The sequence below is a fragment of the Sphaeramia orbicularis genome, chromosome 13, assembly GCF_902148855.1.
Source record: "Sphaeramia orbicularis chromosome 13, fSphaOr1.1, whole genome shotgun sequence".
In the NCBI taxonomy this organism is placed as follows: domain Eukaryota; kingdom Metazoa; phylum Chordata; class Actinopteri; order Kurtiformes; family Apogonidae; genus Sphaeramia; species Sphaeramia orbicularis.
The window spans coordinates 4,696,207-4,714,533 of NC_043969.1; positions in this window are offsets into that span (position 1 = coordinate 4,696,207).

The following is an 18,327-nucleotide window of genomic DNA, read 5'->3' on the forward strand; positions in this document are numbered from 1 at the left end:
AGCAAATCATCCAGAGTCTGGGTACCACCGGCCTCCATTTTTCTCAGACCTGAAGTAGCCCAGTCTTAGCAGACAGTAGGTGGTTAAGGAGCTCAATTTCCCTGTTGGTCTGGGCACTCAAACCAGGGGTGCTTTGGTCACAAGACACTTCTAGGCCATTGCTGTGTGAACAGGCCTGATACGACAAAGAAGTGAGCAATGAGTGTAAAAATCAAATCTGAAGTTACTGTGTTTAATAGTCAGGAAGATCATCAAATATGATGGATTCCAAAATTAGTCTGGATTGTTTTCTTGATCAGATCATTATATTATATTAGATGAGACTTTATTGATCCCAGAACAAGGAAATTCACTGGTCAAGGCAGCAAGAGGATAAAGTGCAAGAAAAAAAGGTGCAAGCATAAAGAAAGTGCAAAAGACAAACAATATAAAAGAATAATAATAATCATGTTGATAGATGTTGTATTACATTGTATGTAACTATTTTCAGTGCCTATATATATATATATATATATATATATATAAACCTATAAAGGCCCTGTGCTACTTTTGTCAGTTCCCAGATAAAATGTTATCTATATCTAACCTTTCTTAAGTAATTTATTGCCATTTATTACACTATTATCCTCTATATTTTGCACTTTATCAGGATAAATCAGGTATTTTCCTGTATTTAATTTACTGATCATGTAGATGTTCATTAAAGCTTATTACCACGTTAAGCTTATTACTGTGTTATTACCACGTTAACGCATTCATTAAATAATGCCGACAATTTTTTTTTATCTCACATTAATGCCATTTTATTATAACTCATATTATTCTGTCCCTGCTTGCGTGCGTGTAGCAATTAGCTCGGCAAGTTTCCTAAGAAAAGCCGGACGCTGAAAACTTCTGTCCAAATCTTTTACTTGAGACTCACGGTAAAACTGCAACATACATACAAAATATGTCTCAGTTATGTTCATTGCCTTAGTACATTTACATGGCATTATACATTTAAATGAATGGGAAAAAAGGCCGCTAGCTCGATGCTAACTTGAATGGGAAAATCCATAGACACGCTAACAATTAGCATTTACAGATTAATTTAAGATTTACAATGTCTTTTTTATCTAGCAACAAAGGTTCACATCAGAGATATTTTATACTATTCATTCTTACAACAACTGAACATAAAATACTCACAGGCAAACGTTTTTCGGGCCATATAAACAGAGTGAAAGAAAGGTGTTTGTTAGTTCCTTCTTAAGTCTGAACTGGCAACGGGAACACCGCAAGAACAAAACATATGTTAGTGCAACTTGTTCCGACCACTAGAGGGCCCCCTTTGCTTGCTTTGAACAACTGAACATCACATATTATTGGGCTTATTAGTATTAGTACTTATTAGTGGGCTTAAGACTCCTGTCAGTCACTCACAACTGGAAATAAACTGGTGGGGACATAAACATGGAGAAAAGTACCGGTCTTTTACATGGACATTTTCATTTTAAATGTCTTCAGATGGTGGGGTTGATAAGGCCAAAGTTGTTTGGAAGTACTGCAATGTGGAATTATTTTTTATCACTGGAGTACTTCGAGTCTGAAATATCACGGCAACCCCCCCCCCCCCCCCCCCCCATATAACTAGGCGATTAATCGTGATTAATCACAGAAATCTACGCGATTAAAATTTTTAATCGCCGCCCAGCACTAATAATAATATTTGAGCATTGAGACCCGATTTATCAAGTATGACACAAAATTGAATCTCATACATGGAAATTGATATTTAAAAAAAAAAAAAAAAAAAATTGGGGGTTGTTCAAAATGACCAACAAAGGCTCCAGTTTGAAAGAACTGGAATTTTCTGTCAATGATTTAATGGTTCAGGCTTTACAGGGTTAGGGAAATGACAGAGACACTGAGAGAGAAGCTGTTGTCCTGTGATCACTATGGTAAACAATAAAAGACAAACTGATGTGTGTATTTTTTGTGGCAGTTCCCACCGCCACAATTTTCTCTCTATTTAACTTTTCTTAAGTGATTTATCACCATTAATTATAATATTCTAATCTCTATTTTGCATTTTTCAGTGAATATCAGATGTCTCCTATAGATCAGTGATTCCCAACCTTTTTTGGCTTGTGACCTCATTTTAACATCACAAATTTCTGGCGACCCCAGACATTCAAAATGGAGAAGTTTTTTTGCTAAAATTAATTTGTTTTTGATTGTGTAATAGTTTGCTATACAATGTTGCAAATAAATGTTAATTTATTGACATTTAGGCTATATAATGTCTATAATGCACCTTTTTGGTGTCTGCTTCTCAGTCTCTCTTGGAGATGTCTCATCGGGCCAGGTGGGTGAAGAAATCTTTCCATTCTATGTTTGGTCCAGTTTTCTGACTACGACTGTGTCCAGGCAGGTTGAAGCGTATAACACATGATCAGGTCAATCAAGATATGCCCTCTCAGATATTATCCTGCAATTAATTTGAAATTGATTTTTATTAGGAAAAGTGTGTGGTGTTTTAATTTTCATTTTATTTTTATCAATTTCTAGAAATTTCAGGTGACCCCACTGTTGAAAAAGACTGTAAGTATTTCCTTACTCATATCCAGATGGAAGGATGCAAAGAAAAAAATTATCAGCTGAAATAAATAGTAAATATATTTTCAGAGAAAAGGAAATGTAACCTTAAAGGAGCGGGAGACTTTCGTGACCAATTTTTCATCGAATCTGTAAAACCTCAGTCATATCCTCAGAATCACGAATCTGTAAGTCTTTCTGTGATTACTCACCTGAATCTCTTGCATTACGGTGAACAATTTCGAAGTGCCATCCACAATAAACAAACCATGTGTTTACAAACAGAGTCGGGAGGTAACTTGGGCATCTTCGGAATTTTGTCGCAACGTGCATTGTGGGAAGTGAAGGCTCGCGCTGCCGCTATCAGGCGACCGTATGATATTATACGGATGAAACAAACACAACGTGGAAACAGCTGAAACGCGGAAACAGCTGGAGGAATATGCATAGAGGGAAGGGAGCTCCTGCCGTTTCCGCTTCGTATCTGTAGCAGCTGCCGCTGATGCAAGAGATTCAGGTGAGTAATCACAGAACGACTTACGGATTCATGATAATTAGGCTATGACTGAGGTTTTACAGATTTGATGAAAAAATGGTCATGAAAGTCTCCTGCACCTTTAATCATCTAGTGTGTTTGGAAATAACTTCAAAAGGCTTGAAATTAATCAGACAAATGATTACAATAAAAACCTATGACAACCTGATTGTGGATTGAAAAATACTGAACCTGTTCTTTAACAGTGTGCCTTATTGTGAGTCAGGGACGTGCACAGATAGACCTGAGGTGTCCCTCAAGACCTGCCCCTCTGGCCTCAGTGCCCTTCTAGCGATCTTTTTTTTTAAATTTAATTATTTTTTTTTTTCCTCATTCAAAGAAGACAATAGAGTCTGCATCGACACGACATTATAATCATGTTTTAATATTAAGTTAAATCCAAATAATTCCCAGTTCCTCCTGTCCTTCCCTGAGTCCGCCTCCTGTCACTGCCTCTCTCCTGCTCATGCTGCTCAGTGCACTCGGAGCTCCGCCATTGCTGATCACACATCGCATGGCCTCGACTTTTTGCAAGAGACAAACTGGCAAGAATAGTGGTGCCTTTGACTTACAACTGTTTAAGCAAATCTTTGTCCCGTTGCCCACAAGTTTGGCTGGTTAGTGTAGCCAGTAGCCCAATTCTAGCGTGTGTTGGGTGATTAGCTGTCGCAAGCGGAGAGGTCACGGCCCATGGCCCAGTGATGCTAATTCAGTGCATTTGATAATGTGAGGAGAGATGGAGGGGCGAACCAGCAAATTGACGAAAATCCTCTGCTACTTATTTGCGTGAAAAGTTGTGAGTACCCGGTATATTTCCAGAGTCACAAATATGTAATAGCCTATTAATCCAAACTGTGTCTAAAACTGCGTGTTGTTGTGGTGTCAGGCTGAACAGAAGCAGTGGAGTTTGGAGTTTCTGGGGAGTCGACGAGAGGAGCAGATCAGAGGTGAGCACCCAGACGCTAGGCTTCACGTTACATTTGCATTGATTGGAGTATTACACACAATATTGAAGTTAAATCAAATCCCCTTTATTGGGATGTGAAGTTTCAGATTATTAAATTATTGTCAAAGTCGTTGTTTGTCATTATAATAAGTTACACAAGCATGAAATAAAATCTGTATGCCTACAACACAGGTGTCCAACATGTGGCCCGGGGGCCAAATCCGGCCCGCCAAAGGGTTCAATCCGGCCCCTAGGATGAATTTGTGAAATGCAAAAATTACACTGAAGATATTACGAATCAAGGATGTTTAAATCATTTTAGGTCATTTCAGTCTAAAGTGGATCAGACCAGTAAAATACTATCATAATAACCTATAAATAATGAAAACTGTAAATTTGTCTCTTTGTTTTAGTATAAAAAAAGTAAAATTACACAAAAATGTTTCCATTTACAGACAAGCTTTTTACAAAAAATGTGAATATCTGAAATGTCTTAAGAGAAGTATGTGGAATTTTAATAATATTCTCCCTGTTAATTAATGTTTTGTGTATTTGTAGATCCACTGTGATCTCTAAGTTGTGATTCACTTGTATAAATGATAAACTGAGGTTAAATATTGTTAACGTTGCACTAATTTTACTAACACATTTTCAGGTTGTTCATATTTGTTCATGTTATGTTCAAGTACAATTCGTAGATGTAAACATTTTCATTATGGAATTACTTTTTTCACTCAAAAGTTCTTATCCTCTTATTTATATTATTTTACTGGTCTGGCCCACTTTAGATCATATTAAGTGTATGTGGCCCCTGAACTACAGTGTTCATTGTAATGCGCAATTTGATGTTTCTTATTCATCAATTGCAGCAAAATTCCAAGAAAGAAAAGAGTAAAGAAACAGAGGGAAAGAGACTTGCAGCAGGCAGCCCAGAGTACCAGCTCGCTTCTGTCCTGGATCAAGCCAAATGTCAGTCCTTATGCACAGTTGTGTCAGTGTGCAGTCCTAGATGGTAATATGATGTTGGTTTGTTCAGGTTGATAGAGGTTGTTCAGTAAATTAGTGACTGTCATGGTTATGTGACTCAGTTTTGGCTTTGTAGATTTTTACACAGTTGGGTGGTTCATAATCCTCCTCTGGTCATTTTTTTGCTCCTGGACTCTTAAGGCCTATGCTCATTGTACTTTACAAGTAGAATGTTTTTTGTTTGTTTTTTTCTAGTTATTTGGTGTAAAAAGTGTAAGGCCATTGCAGTAGCAGTACAGTGTTTTGTAGAATGCTAACATATGTGTAATACTGAACTAACAGTGATGGCAAGTTATTCCGGACCAATATTTATGAAAACGCTGCAGATCAGGATTGTCGGACTCGGGAGAGAGGTGCCCTTTTTCGTTGGCTGAGGACCTGTCCCTCTAAATGTCTGTGCACGCCACTGTTGTGAGTCCATACACAACAAATATGTCATTAAATACTCATAACAGCAGCTTTTCAGGTTGCAATTACCCTGAGCCTCTATCCTATAAAAGGTGAGTCTTGAAGCTGTAATTCTCTGTAAGGTGTGAAATAAGGTGCTGCAGAGGCAGGGTTAGGCCTTCAGGGCAGTGAAATGAGAGGGCCCGGGAATGTGGGGCTCCTAACTGACACCAGCAGATATGATCACCCTAACCTGATCTGTCTCAGCGCGTCACTCTGATCTCTTACTGCAAACAAGCTTAAATTCTAGTAAAGTCCCTCCCCTTTTATCTTCAGGGCCCACCTATCTACCAGTCGTGTTGAGATCAGCAACTATTGGCAAGTGTTTAAACACGGCTGCACGTGAGACTGTGTGTGTGTTTTTATGTTTCACCCCTTCAGGTGTCTGATAAGAGAAAAACCAGAGTGCTCTGTCTAGCCTGTTGAGAAGTTTAATCCACTTATCTTCATCTCACAGAGCTCAGGGCTAGTCTCCGCAGTGGGTTTAGTGAATTAATCCAATCTGTTAAAACACATTCAGGGAAACATTTTTGTGAGTCTTCAGACACCAGGGCTCCTTACTCACCTACTGTCTGCTAAGACTGGGCAACTTCAGGTCTGAGAAAAATGGAGAACAGTGGTACCCCGACTCAGGATGATTTGCTGTGGGTCAAATGCTAATGTGAAATTACATCACACTAAAATGTGCTATATTTTATCTGTTGTGTTAAATTTTCCTTTCTCTTTGGTGTAAAAATTATATTGAAATGAAATATTAGATGTTTAAATTGGAGAGGAGAGTGGTGTCCCAGATCGGCATAGAAATTGTTGGTTGATGTGCCCTTGAGCAAGGCACTGACGTGGCAGCCCACTGCTTCTAGTCTGCATTGTGTGGTGTGTCCCTACATGTTCAGCTGGTGATGGGTTAAGACCAGAGGTTCATTGTCAGTGTGTGTTGCTTGAGGCATGTACAATATACTGTCAAAGATTCTTCTTAATATTTGGGTGGTAGAGAGGGTTGTCTGCAAACCAGAATACTGGTGGTTTGAATCCTGACCCCAGTCCACATGCTAAAGTATCCATGAGCAAGACCCTGAACCCCAAGTCACTTCCAGTGACTGTTTCACTTGTGTATAAATGTGACACAGTGTAAAGCATTTTGAGCATTTGAAGTACAAGTCCATTTACCGAGGTCAAGAAAACTTCCCATTTGTTATGACAAAAAATAAAATCGTCATGCCTATCTCTTTAATTTGACTGCAAATACAAAACAATTTTGTCATTCTATTGTTGGAGTAAATGTTTGGAACAAGTTAAATCCTAAGTTAAAAGACTGTACAATGTTATTTATGTTTAAAACAATTTTAAAAGAAATGTCATGAAAATATATGAGGAATGTGAATGTTAATTTTTCCAGTACTCAAACTATTGAATTGTTTGTTTGTTGTTGTTGTTGTTGTTGTTGTTGTTGTTGTTGTTGTTGTTGTTATTGTTACTAAGCAAAAGGCATCGGTAGCTATTTTTTCTCATTTTGTTTGGTCATATGAATAAGGGGGTACGTATCAGAGTCCTGCACCAGATACTCAGGGTGCAATTTTATTTTTTAAATCATGAAAAAACAAGCAATCAACAGGCCTAATTCTTTTTTAAGTTAATGGTTTATGTTTAGGTTTATGTTTATGTTTATGCATTTGGCAGACGCTTTTTTCCAAAGTGACTTACAGGGGAAAACCAATTAAATCACTCAATCAATCAAATTTTATTTATATAGCGCCAGATCACAAAAAAAGTTATCTCTTGACATTTTATATATGGAGTTGGTCAAAACCAGACTCTAAGCCAAATTTACAGAAACCCAACAGAATCCTCCAGGAGCAAACACTTGTGACTGGTGACAGTGGCGAGGAAAAACTTCCCTTTAACAGGCAGAAACCTCGAGCAGACCCAGACTCCTGGAGGATGGCCGTCTGCCTTGACCAGTTGGGGTTAAAGAGAGAGAGTAGAGAAGGAGAAAAAGAGACAGCAATAGAGATAGAGACTGGGGGAGAGGGGGAGAAGGGGGGAGTAGGGGGAGACACATGGAGGCAGTTGAGGATAAGTGAGTGGTGATGATGAGGGCAGGGAAGAGGCCGGACCACTGCAGCAGGTCCAGAGATAATCCTGGAAGAATCTGTGATAATCCTGGGAAAAACCTTATTAGAATATTTAAAATGGAATGTTTGAAAGTGCTAGGATAGGAGGTGCTCTCGGAAGAGCTGGGTCTTCAGGAGCCTCTTGAAGATAGGCAGGGATGACTCTGTTCTTGTAGCACTTGGTAGAGCGTTCCACCAACGTGGAACGACCCATGAAAAGAGCCTGGATTGTCTTGTACAAGGTCTGGGGACCACCAGACAACGTTCCCCAGATGAGCGGAGTGGTCGTGGAGCAACATAAGCTTTTATTAGTGCACCTAGGTAGGTAGGAGCAGACCCACTGAGAATTTTGTAGGCTAGGATTAAAGATTTGAATTTGATGCGGGCAGCTATGGGTAGCCAGTGTAACTCAATGAGTAAGGGGGTGACATGTGCCCTTTTAGGCTGATTGAAGACCAGATGCACTGCTGCATTCTGGACCATCTGTAGTGGTTGGACAGCACAAGCTGGGAGGCCCGTTAGAAGAGCATTGCAGTAGTCAAGACGGGAGATAACCATAGTCTGCACCAGGAGCTGGGTGGCCTGTTCAGTTAGGTATGGCCTGATCTTTCTTAGGTTGAACAGAGTGAAACGGCATGATCGGGTGACAGAAGCAACATGATCCGTGAAGGTCAACTGATTATCAATCATGACTCCCAAGTTACGTACTACACTGGTAGGAGCCAGAGGTATGGAGTCAATAGTGATGGAGATGTCCTGCTGTATGGTTGGCTTAGCTGGGAAGACCAGCAGTTCAGTTTTGGACAGGTTCAGCTGAAGGTGATGGGCTTTCATCCATGCAGATATGTCAGAGAGACAATCTGAGATCCGTGCTGAGACTGTGGAGTCATCAGGTGGGAATGACAGATAGAGCTGGGTATCATCAGCATAGCAATGATATGAGAAGCCATGTGAGTGGATGATCTGACCGAGTGAGGTGGTGTATATGGCAAAAAGGAGGGGGCCCAACATGGTCTAATGGTAGACCCTATTACATGTTGAATGGTTGAACATTCATCTTCTATGCTAGTGTTTAAGGACATGGAGATGGCACAGATGGCAACAGACCACATAGTGAAACCAGTTCAATCAATCCCTTGCCAACATTAGTTTTTGCAACAGGATCAGACATAATTTTACTCTGGACTGAGGTAAACAGAACTCTGGCAGGACACTTCTGTAGTTAGAGGTTTGGCTCCAACAACAGGCAGTGGTGGGCCAGTAGACCAAACTGCACTCCCTCTAAAGGTAAAGCAGGGTGAACACCAACTTGAAATACACCTGTAACCATGTCCTACCTACCTGATTATGCCACTCCATGTATGCCTTGCCTGCCAGCATCTTACACCCTGCTGTGATGTGATGGACTGTCTCAGGGGCTTCTCTACACAGCCTACACCTGGGGTCTTCTCAGGTGTGATAGACCCTGGCTCCTATTGCTCTGGTGTTCAGGGCCTGTTCTTGTGCAGCCATGAGTAGTGCCTCTGTGCTGTCTTTCAGTTCAGCCTTTTCCAGCTACTGGTATGTTTTCTCAATATAAGCCACTTCCTCAATTTATCAGAGGTACATGCCATGCAGGAGCTTGTCCTTCCATCTTCTTGATATATTCCTGGAGGCTTGCCATTTCCTTCTGGACACTTACTAGTCTTCATCCCCCTGCTTTTGCTTTGTGTACAACCTGAGGATGGGTGAAACCCTCAGGGTGAAACCCTCCATGCATGGTGAGGAGCCTCCTTGTCTTGATATCAGTGGCTTGCATCTCTTCCAGTGACCAAGATATTATGCCAGCAGGGTATCTGATCACTGGTAGGGCATAGGTGTTAATATCCTGGATCTTATTTTTGCTGTTCAGCTGACTTTTCAGGACCTGCCTTACCCTCTGTAGGTATTTGGCTGTGGCTGACCTTCGAGCTGCCTCCTTATGATTACCATTTGCCTGCCGGATCCCCAGGTACTTGTAACTGTCTTGCACATCTGCAGTGTTCCCTTCAGGTAGTTCAACCCCTTCAGTTGTGATTACCTTTCCTCTTTTAGAGACCATCCACCCACATTTATCTAGACTAAATAATATCCCGATGTCTTTACTGTAGATGCGAGTGAGGTGAATCAGGTAGTCAATGTCATGCTCATTCTTGGCATACAGCTTGATGTCATCTATGTAGAGGAGGTGGCTGATGGTTGTTCCACCTCAGATCCGATACCCGAAGCCACTCTTTGAGATGATCTGGCTGAGGTGGTTTAGGCCTTTACAGAACAGCAGGAGGGAGAGAGCATCTCCTTGATATATACCGCATTTGATGCTCACCTGCGCAGTTGGTTTTGGGTTGGCCTCCAGAGTGGTGTGCCAAAGCCTCACTGAGTTCTGGATGAACTCTCTTAGTGTCCTGTTGACGTTATACAGCTTAAGGCATTCCAGTATCCGTATGTGGTATTGACTCATAGGCTTTCTTATAGTCAATCCAGGCAGTGCCCAGGCTCGTGTTCCGCATCTTACAGTCTTGGGCAATTTTCCCATCAGCCAGTAGGTGGTCCTTGGCCCCCGTACAAGGTCCTTCATTATGAGGACTGTCCGGCCCTGGGTTAGCCACTCTGAGTGGTTTCCCGAGTTTAGCAGCTGCTTCATCTGTGCTGCTTGGCATTCATGGAATGCAGTCAGCTTCTTAAGCCAGTAGGCATAAATCATGTCAGCCTTAGTGCTGTCCAGCTCTTCATTGTAGATGTCACACTGAGGTCACCCCTCAGAGTCAGATCCCCAGGCCACACCAACACAGGCACAAGGAAGCGATATGTATATAAAAGCAATGATTTATTTCTAGTATAATACAATAGGAAACAGAATGGAATCTAAGAACTAAAATCAAATATTAAAATGCTACTGATCAGTAGTTAAAACATGATAAAACAAGCTAAAAAGGGACCACAACAATTAAAAGTACAAAAAGGTCTCTGAATCCCCACACCCATTCCAGGGAGTCACCGCTAGGCGCTAGTCAAGATACTTAAGTCTCTTGGCAGCGCCCGTGTAGCATCCCATTGTGATTCTCCATTGCAGCCTTGTCTTCCTGTAGCTCCAATAAACAGTGCCACGTCCTCGTTCTGTCGTGGTTAGTCCAAGTCGGGGAGATGGTAGCGGCGTCTGCTTAGTGTCCTCTGGTGAACCGCCATTGCAGCCTTGTTCTCCTGCAGCTCCATTATACTGTCCCCCACCGGCTCGTCCTCCCCCAGGAACGATCCACCGCGGCTGGAAGAACAGTATCAGATCACTGGCTGTTTTACGCTACCAGCAGCCACACACGCACCAGCAACAAGGCTACACATGTCCCTCCACTTATCGTGGTTATGGCTCATTAAAAGTCCTTTTTCCCCCAACACTGTCCAAAGACTGGAACGCTGGCCACTAACACACGTCCTGGAGAGCCTTGAGCTGCCTCTTTGTCACCGAGTCTGCATCTTTATTTCTGGAGGGGAAGCGCCCCGGAAGGGGAAAGCGTAACTCGTATCAGGTGCGCACCTCCAATAATTACCCTGCCCAGCTAGCTGTGGGCCAACAGTTAGTCAATGGTGGGTAAGGGGAGGGGAACAGGGGGAGACAGAAGTGCCGAATAAAAAACATCCACAATCCACCATGGCTTCTGCTTTCAGGGCTCAAAATTAACTTTTTGACCTAGGAGCACTGTGCTCCTAACCCTAAAAAGTTAGGAGCACAGGCTAAAATCTAGGCGCACCACTATTATATAAAAAATTTGGAGAACAAGCAAAACTCTTGGCCATACCAAGTAATATTCCTATATGTATTTAAGCAATGTTAACAACCTAGAATAAAGTATTTGAATAGAGTATGAAAGAAAAAGCTTACATTGACACAGGTGCAAAACAATTGTCAATGTGTGGTATATACTTTAGTTGGTTCTTGGAGAAGAAAGACGAATCACACCATTATTTGCAACAACCAACTTTTTTTATTTCATGGCCTAAAGGCCCTTAGTCACTGTGGTCTACACCACGCCTGAAGTCAAGTCAAACTTTTGACAAATCATGTACACGTCTGGATACCGCTTGATGTTTATTCATTAGCCCCTCGATTCGCTGGTTACGGTCAGCTGATCGTGTAGCAAGTTGATTCGCGCAACATGATCATCTGACTTGCAGGATACATTACGTCATGGGAAAATACTTGGAACAACGCCAGCGCAACTAACCGGGTTTGGCGGGAGATTGTTTCAAACGTCGGTGGAGTTATTTGATCCCTTTGTTTATGCCGCCTGCGCACGCGAGGGGGCGGGGACTAGATTTTCCGCTTCAGTCAGTGGGGCGTGGAGCTTGTTTATTTTCAGCTGACGAGTTACTTCTGCAGCCATTGTTCTAGGCGCACGTATTAATTTTCGCTCATTTTTTTATTAGCGCACCGTGCGATCGTAATCTCAAAAACAGTCGCACTACCGAAATTCTCAGGCGCATGCGACCGTAATTCAGTCGCAGTCACGAGCCCTGTGCTTTGTCCGTGTAACAAATCACTGCAAGCTGAACACTCAAACACATAATATACACACAACATGCAATATAAAATTCACAATAAAAATGCACAGCAAGCATTAACACAAACACACTTAAAGCATCACCATGTCAAATTTTACAGTATACAATGGCCCCTGTCATCCTGTGACATATACAGTCTTGTGTTGATGTCTGCTAGGGTGATGACAACTGGGTCTTGTTCTGGAAGTTGGCTGTGCTCTGCCTGTAAGTCTATCAGCCATTGGGCATTTGTGTTATGTCTTGCTTCTTTCTCCCAGTACTCTTCCAGTATTGCTCAGTCTCAGCCCTGGGTGGATCTGTTGTCACCATACCCTGCCATTGAGAGTAGGCCTCAGCTGGGTTGGTGGAGAACATCTTGTTTATTCTCCTTGCCTCTACTTCTCTTGTATACCTCTTTAGGTGGGTAGCTAGGGCTGTGAGCCTTTGCTTAGCAGCCACCAATGCCTCAGTTATGGACGGTTTGTTATATTTCCTGTACAGCTCTTTCTTTAGATTCACACCTCTGCTTAGTTCTGGTAGAAGGCTGACTTCTGTCCATGCTACCACTATCTTTGCCTCTAGCCTCCATGGGGCAATTCACTCCTTCTAGCTACTCATACTGTTCATCTTGTAGCTACGTGTCTCTAGGATGACTGTTACCACTGCATACATCAGCTGATTGGTCTCAGTGATGGTAGTGGTAGGGATAGTTAGCAGTGCAGTATTGAAGCTCTCCAGTAGAGACTGGTCTGGTACTTTGTTATTAAGCCTTGGCAAGCAGGAGGTAGTTGAGTTCCCCCAGGACTTCATGATTTTCTCTCTCATGTCAGCTGTCCTTGTATTCACTCTGTCTGTCTTTGGGGCTTGGTACCCAATCTAAATATTTGTGTGTGATTGTGAAACTATTCCCAAGCTGACCTGTCGTCCTGGCTCCCCCTTGCCGTAACATCATTGTACCGTGGATGAGGTACAACGCTGTACCTCATCAATCTCTAACTGTAATATCAACTTCTTATTTCAAACATTTGAACACTGAGCTAAGAATTGTTTTTTAGTCAGTGAGGAGGTGGGGTTTTGAAGCAATCATTTCTCCCACATCCTCTTTCACTGGGGTTGCTACTGTCATAACACCTTATCAGTCCCATGTTCTCTGCCCTGCTCCATGAATGTCTTGCTCCATTAGCCAATTTGACATCAGGATGTCCTGGTTCCCCAACATGTGATATGGACCTTGTTGCCCTTCTGCAAAAACTTTGACCTGGAAAGGTTGAAGCTCAAGGTCATAGAGTACATTTTGTAAAAAAAAAAAAAAAAATCACTTCTTTATCAAAAGATTAAGTTCACATATTTCTTCCAAATTTCAGCCAAGATGTCTTAGAATCATCAGCTTCCAGAATGCAAAATTGAATCGTGAGCAAAATTTGTGTTCATTTGCATAAATTAAATCTTGGTTGAATTTGGTTATATTTAATTATCTCAGTGAACATATGATTGCTGCTGATGGCATGTTGTTGCAGGGCGTTGAGTTTGAGGCATACATACCTTAATCATGATGCTTTACATCACTGTGCTGTGTATTGTCATAAAGCTCTAATGCTATACTTTTTAGTCAAGCACATTTAATTTAATTTTATAAAAAAAAATATTCTACAAAACCCAAAAACATACATCTGGCTCAAAGGGCTTTACAACCTGACAAAGGACAGCATCATCTGAGCCTCACCTGAAACTTTTTAGCCTCAGAAAATGGACATTTGAGTCTTTTTGTTAGAATTTAAATAAAAAAAACAACAAAAAAAACCCACCTATAATAAAAGGGGTGTAGCTCAAGAATGGCAAGTGGGCTCCAAATTAAGGAATCACACAATGAAACCATCCTTAATTCAATAATTTTCTCAAACTTTTAATCCTCAAAAGGGTCTTGGGGGTCCCAGAGATTATCCCAGATACCAACATGTGAAGGCAACCTGAAAATTTTAGACCAAAAAAATCAAAGATTCATCATCGCTGCAGTATCTTAAAAAACATAACTTATTGAACTGGGAAAATGTGATAAAATATCTTTAAAATCCTTCGTGCCCCATTACAGGAATATGTACAAATAATCCAAAACAGAACAATCAGGGCTAGCTCCCGAGGTGACTGTATAATTCCTTCTAGAGGAAGCGCCTTTGGACAGGTTGTGTTTTCATACCATGCATCTCAAACTTGGAACACATTACCAATTGTAATCCGTAACCTGCCCACCCTTAGCTCATTCACTAAACATCTAAAATCATGTTATTGGACAAGCAAACCTGCTTCCACAGTCTCATATAAAGGAATCTGGCACTCTGAAATTGCATGTATGTTTGTATGTTGTGTACAATGTAGCATAAATGTATAATGTGTTTTACTTGTTTGTTGAATGAGTACACTGGATTGTATTGTTTTATGTACTGGAGTACTGGATTGTACTGTTTGATGTGAACTATGTTGTTTTATATAGGCACTGAAGATGGAAATTGGTCTTGGCTATAATACTGCGTATTGGCACATATTGTGTTTTATCACAGGTAGTACAGAGGACCCAAAAGCAGAAACACCAATTAAAGGTTTTGAACAGTTTATTAACCAACAGGCTAATAACAGACAGGGAACAGGCAGTAGGAGAGTCGGGGGCGGTAGGTCAGAAGCCTCTCAGAGAGCCAGAATCCTCTCTTGAACCAGGAGGCCACAGACTGAAGACGTGGTCGTGGGCAGAAGGCGGTTCGACATCCAGGGCTCAGGCGGAGAGGCGAGATGAAACAAAGGCAGGTCGTTACCAGGGGACAAGAACAAGCAGGTGAGGTCAGGCAGGCGAGCAGGGTCGAATCCAGGCGGCAGGTGGAACGGGTCAGGACAGGCTGGGTCAGGATCTGAGAACAGGTGTAGAGAATAACACTGAAGAGTACACACAAAGTGAGACAATCTGGCAAAGGGGCTAGGCCAGAGACCAGGTATATATACGCCCCCGCCTAATGAGCCGTAGCTGCAACCACAAGTGGGGAGGGTTAGGCTGATTAGCGTGAGCGGGAACAGAGAATGAGGAGGTGTGGCCAAGAGAGAGAGAGGAGAAAAGAGAGCAGAGTAGATAGGGATGTGACAGTGTTTTATTAGGATGACATGGTGGTGCGGTGGACAGAACTTGTGCCTCACAGCAAGATGGTCCTGAGTTCGATTCCAACACCACTTGATGGGAGTAGAACCTTTCTGTGTGGAATTTGCATGTTCTCCCTGTGTCTGCATGGGTTCTCTCTGGGTACTCTGGCTTCCTCCCATCATCCAAAGACATACACTGATAGATTAATTGGTTAATCTAAATTGCCCTGCAATGAATTAGCGACATGTCCAGGTTGTACCCCACCTTTGCCCATAAGTAGGCTCCAGTGACTCTAGTGAGGATAAAGCGGGTTCAGATAATGAATGAATGAATGTGTTTATTAATATGGGCTGTCCCTTTGAAAATAAAGCTTCAAACTTCAAACTTGAACATGCCACCAGTTCATCACAGGGCTCACAATGACACAGATTAACAAAAAATGTTTCCATACAATTTTTCTACTAACAATTCCACTTCTTTGCATCTGTCAGTGATGCCTAAAAATTGACAAGTTATTGATGCTTTGATCTTTTTACTACAAGCAAAAAAATAACCCCCTGGGTTTTAACTGGATTAGTAGTGAAACCATTCTGCCTTCTGCTCCCAGGCATGTATGTGGGCTTCAACTGTATTTGAGTTGATGTGATCTTTACTCAACATCTGCTATCTACGGTTTAACGCTAATCCTACAACAATTTTGAAACATATTTTCCATAAAATGACTCCTACTACAACTGCAGACCCTAACACTGAATTCTTGTGAGAAATAACAATCCTTGCAAATTAAGAAAAAAAAAAAAAAAAAACAACAAAACTTAATGGACTTAATTGTCCCCATGCAGACAAACCCATCCTAGTTCAGCAAGTGGCACAAAAGGACTAACACCGGATCTAAAACAGTACCTTGGTAATAGAGGAAGAAACCAACGTGACATGGCAAGAACATAAAAACTCCACACAGAAAGGCTCTACTCTGACTGGGAATTAAACCCATTAAAGTGATGCATTTAATTTAGGAAATTACTGTGAATTTGCATATTGTGCAAAAGAAAGAAATATATGCCTTTCCTTAACATACTGTAAATTGGAGCTTTTCTGTCCAAGTACAATCTACATTGGTACTTACTACCGTGTAATTATCAGTTATTTTGTTGTAAATTAAAGCCAAAACAACTTGGGCCTTTATGAAATAACAGCAATAAACCCACAGAAATCAAAATTTCAATACTTAAAAATTTAGTTGTAAAAGACAAAAAGTAAAATGGAGAACTTGGTATCAGGTTTACCCCTTGTTGAAATTTAGGATGAAATAGTGTGAATCAAACGTAGATTTTTCAGTTTGTGAATAATGTGAAATGACTTCACTTTATCATGTAATTTAAATAAAGATTACACTGTTCTTACTACATTCAGAACATTTAAGAATATTGTTTCGGGACAACTTTGTCACGGATTTTTCTGGAAGAGAATAAACTAACTTCCTACTCAGTTCACAGACTAATCCCACTTTATGAGTGGATTGTGATGTAAATATTTCACAATTAGTGTCACTTTGACCTGAGATTTAAGGAACGGCCGGCCGGATTCATGGCTGATCAACACACCTTCAGCAGCCATGTCAACACAGTCAGTATAAAGGCTTTTTCTGTCAACTTTCAATACAAACAGAATCAAGGGGAGAAGCTTGTCCACTCAATCCTCTCAATCCACTATAGTCATGTTCTTCTGATTGGACACTCCAGAACCTGCATCAAACAGCCCCAGTCAGACTTTGAACCAGGAATGGGAGAACAGAGCCCATTACTCCAGTTCTGAAATCTTTAGGCTGGTCTAATAACTTAGTCATGGAATAGGTTTTAAAATGCTGCTGCTTGTTTAGACTGAGATTGAAATAATTTTCACCCAGAATGCATCTGTTAACCGAACTCAGCCTGTGGACTCAACCCAAAGGCAAAGCAACATTTAGCTGTTCTACTGCAAACAAGTAGTTGAAAACCTTTTTCTTTACATTTCCTCTTGTGAAGTCTATAACTTATTAAACTGTACATTTAATTACTATGTTATTCTGGAGTAATGTATTTTATTTAATACATGAAACCTCACAACACTATAAATGCACATTAATAGTACGAATTGAAAAATATATATATCACTATTGCTGCTACTACTGTGAGTACTACTACTTCTAATCATCATCATCACAATCATCATCATCGTCATTGTTCTCATCCTCATCTTCATCCTCATCCTCATAAGGTTTTGTCATGTGTAATAAACACAGGTATTTAACTGAGTAAAGTATAGATGTGTATTCACAGCATAAATGTTAAGCACTACAAAGATTTTTGGTTTTTTTCTCTTTCTTTTTTTGTTCTTCTCTTTTATGGGCTCAGCTGGCTGACAGGCAGCTGTCTGTACCGATAAGGCAGCAGCCGACACCAACTGCACTCCCAGTCATCATTGCCCATTTTTCTGACACCTTTGCTTGTGTATCCTCTTTTATTTGGACATTTTACCAAGGAGTATCTTACACTACTTTTTTTTCCCATTCTTGTCTTGTCCAGCGTCCTAACAGCAGAATGATAGTCTGGATCCTCCCGGTGCTGAACAAAGTTGCTTTGCCAAGGGTAACTTTATAAAGTATATGAAGCGCCCTTTGATATTCTACTGTGTTTATTATGAGTTTTGGTGAACCACATTTCGATGCCAGAACCTGACATGGGGGGTGGGGGTAGAAGAAGGGGAGAGAACAAGAAAGAAGAAGGTGGCAAAGACCCTCACAAGAAAGTATCAACAATACAAACTGTAACAACCATGGATACAATTATATACAATAACTACAACCAGAACTGAGTAAACTGGGCAGAAGAGAGAAAAAAACAAAACAAACAAAACTACAAAAAAAAAAACAAAAACAAAAAAACAACAACAACAATGAAATACATAAGACCTATGAAATGATGAATATAACAAAAGAAAGCATGAACAAAATGTCGTATACCACATTTGC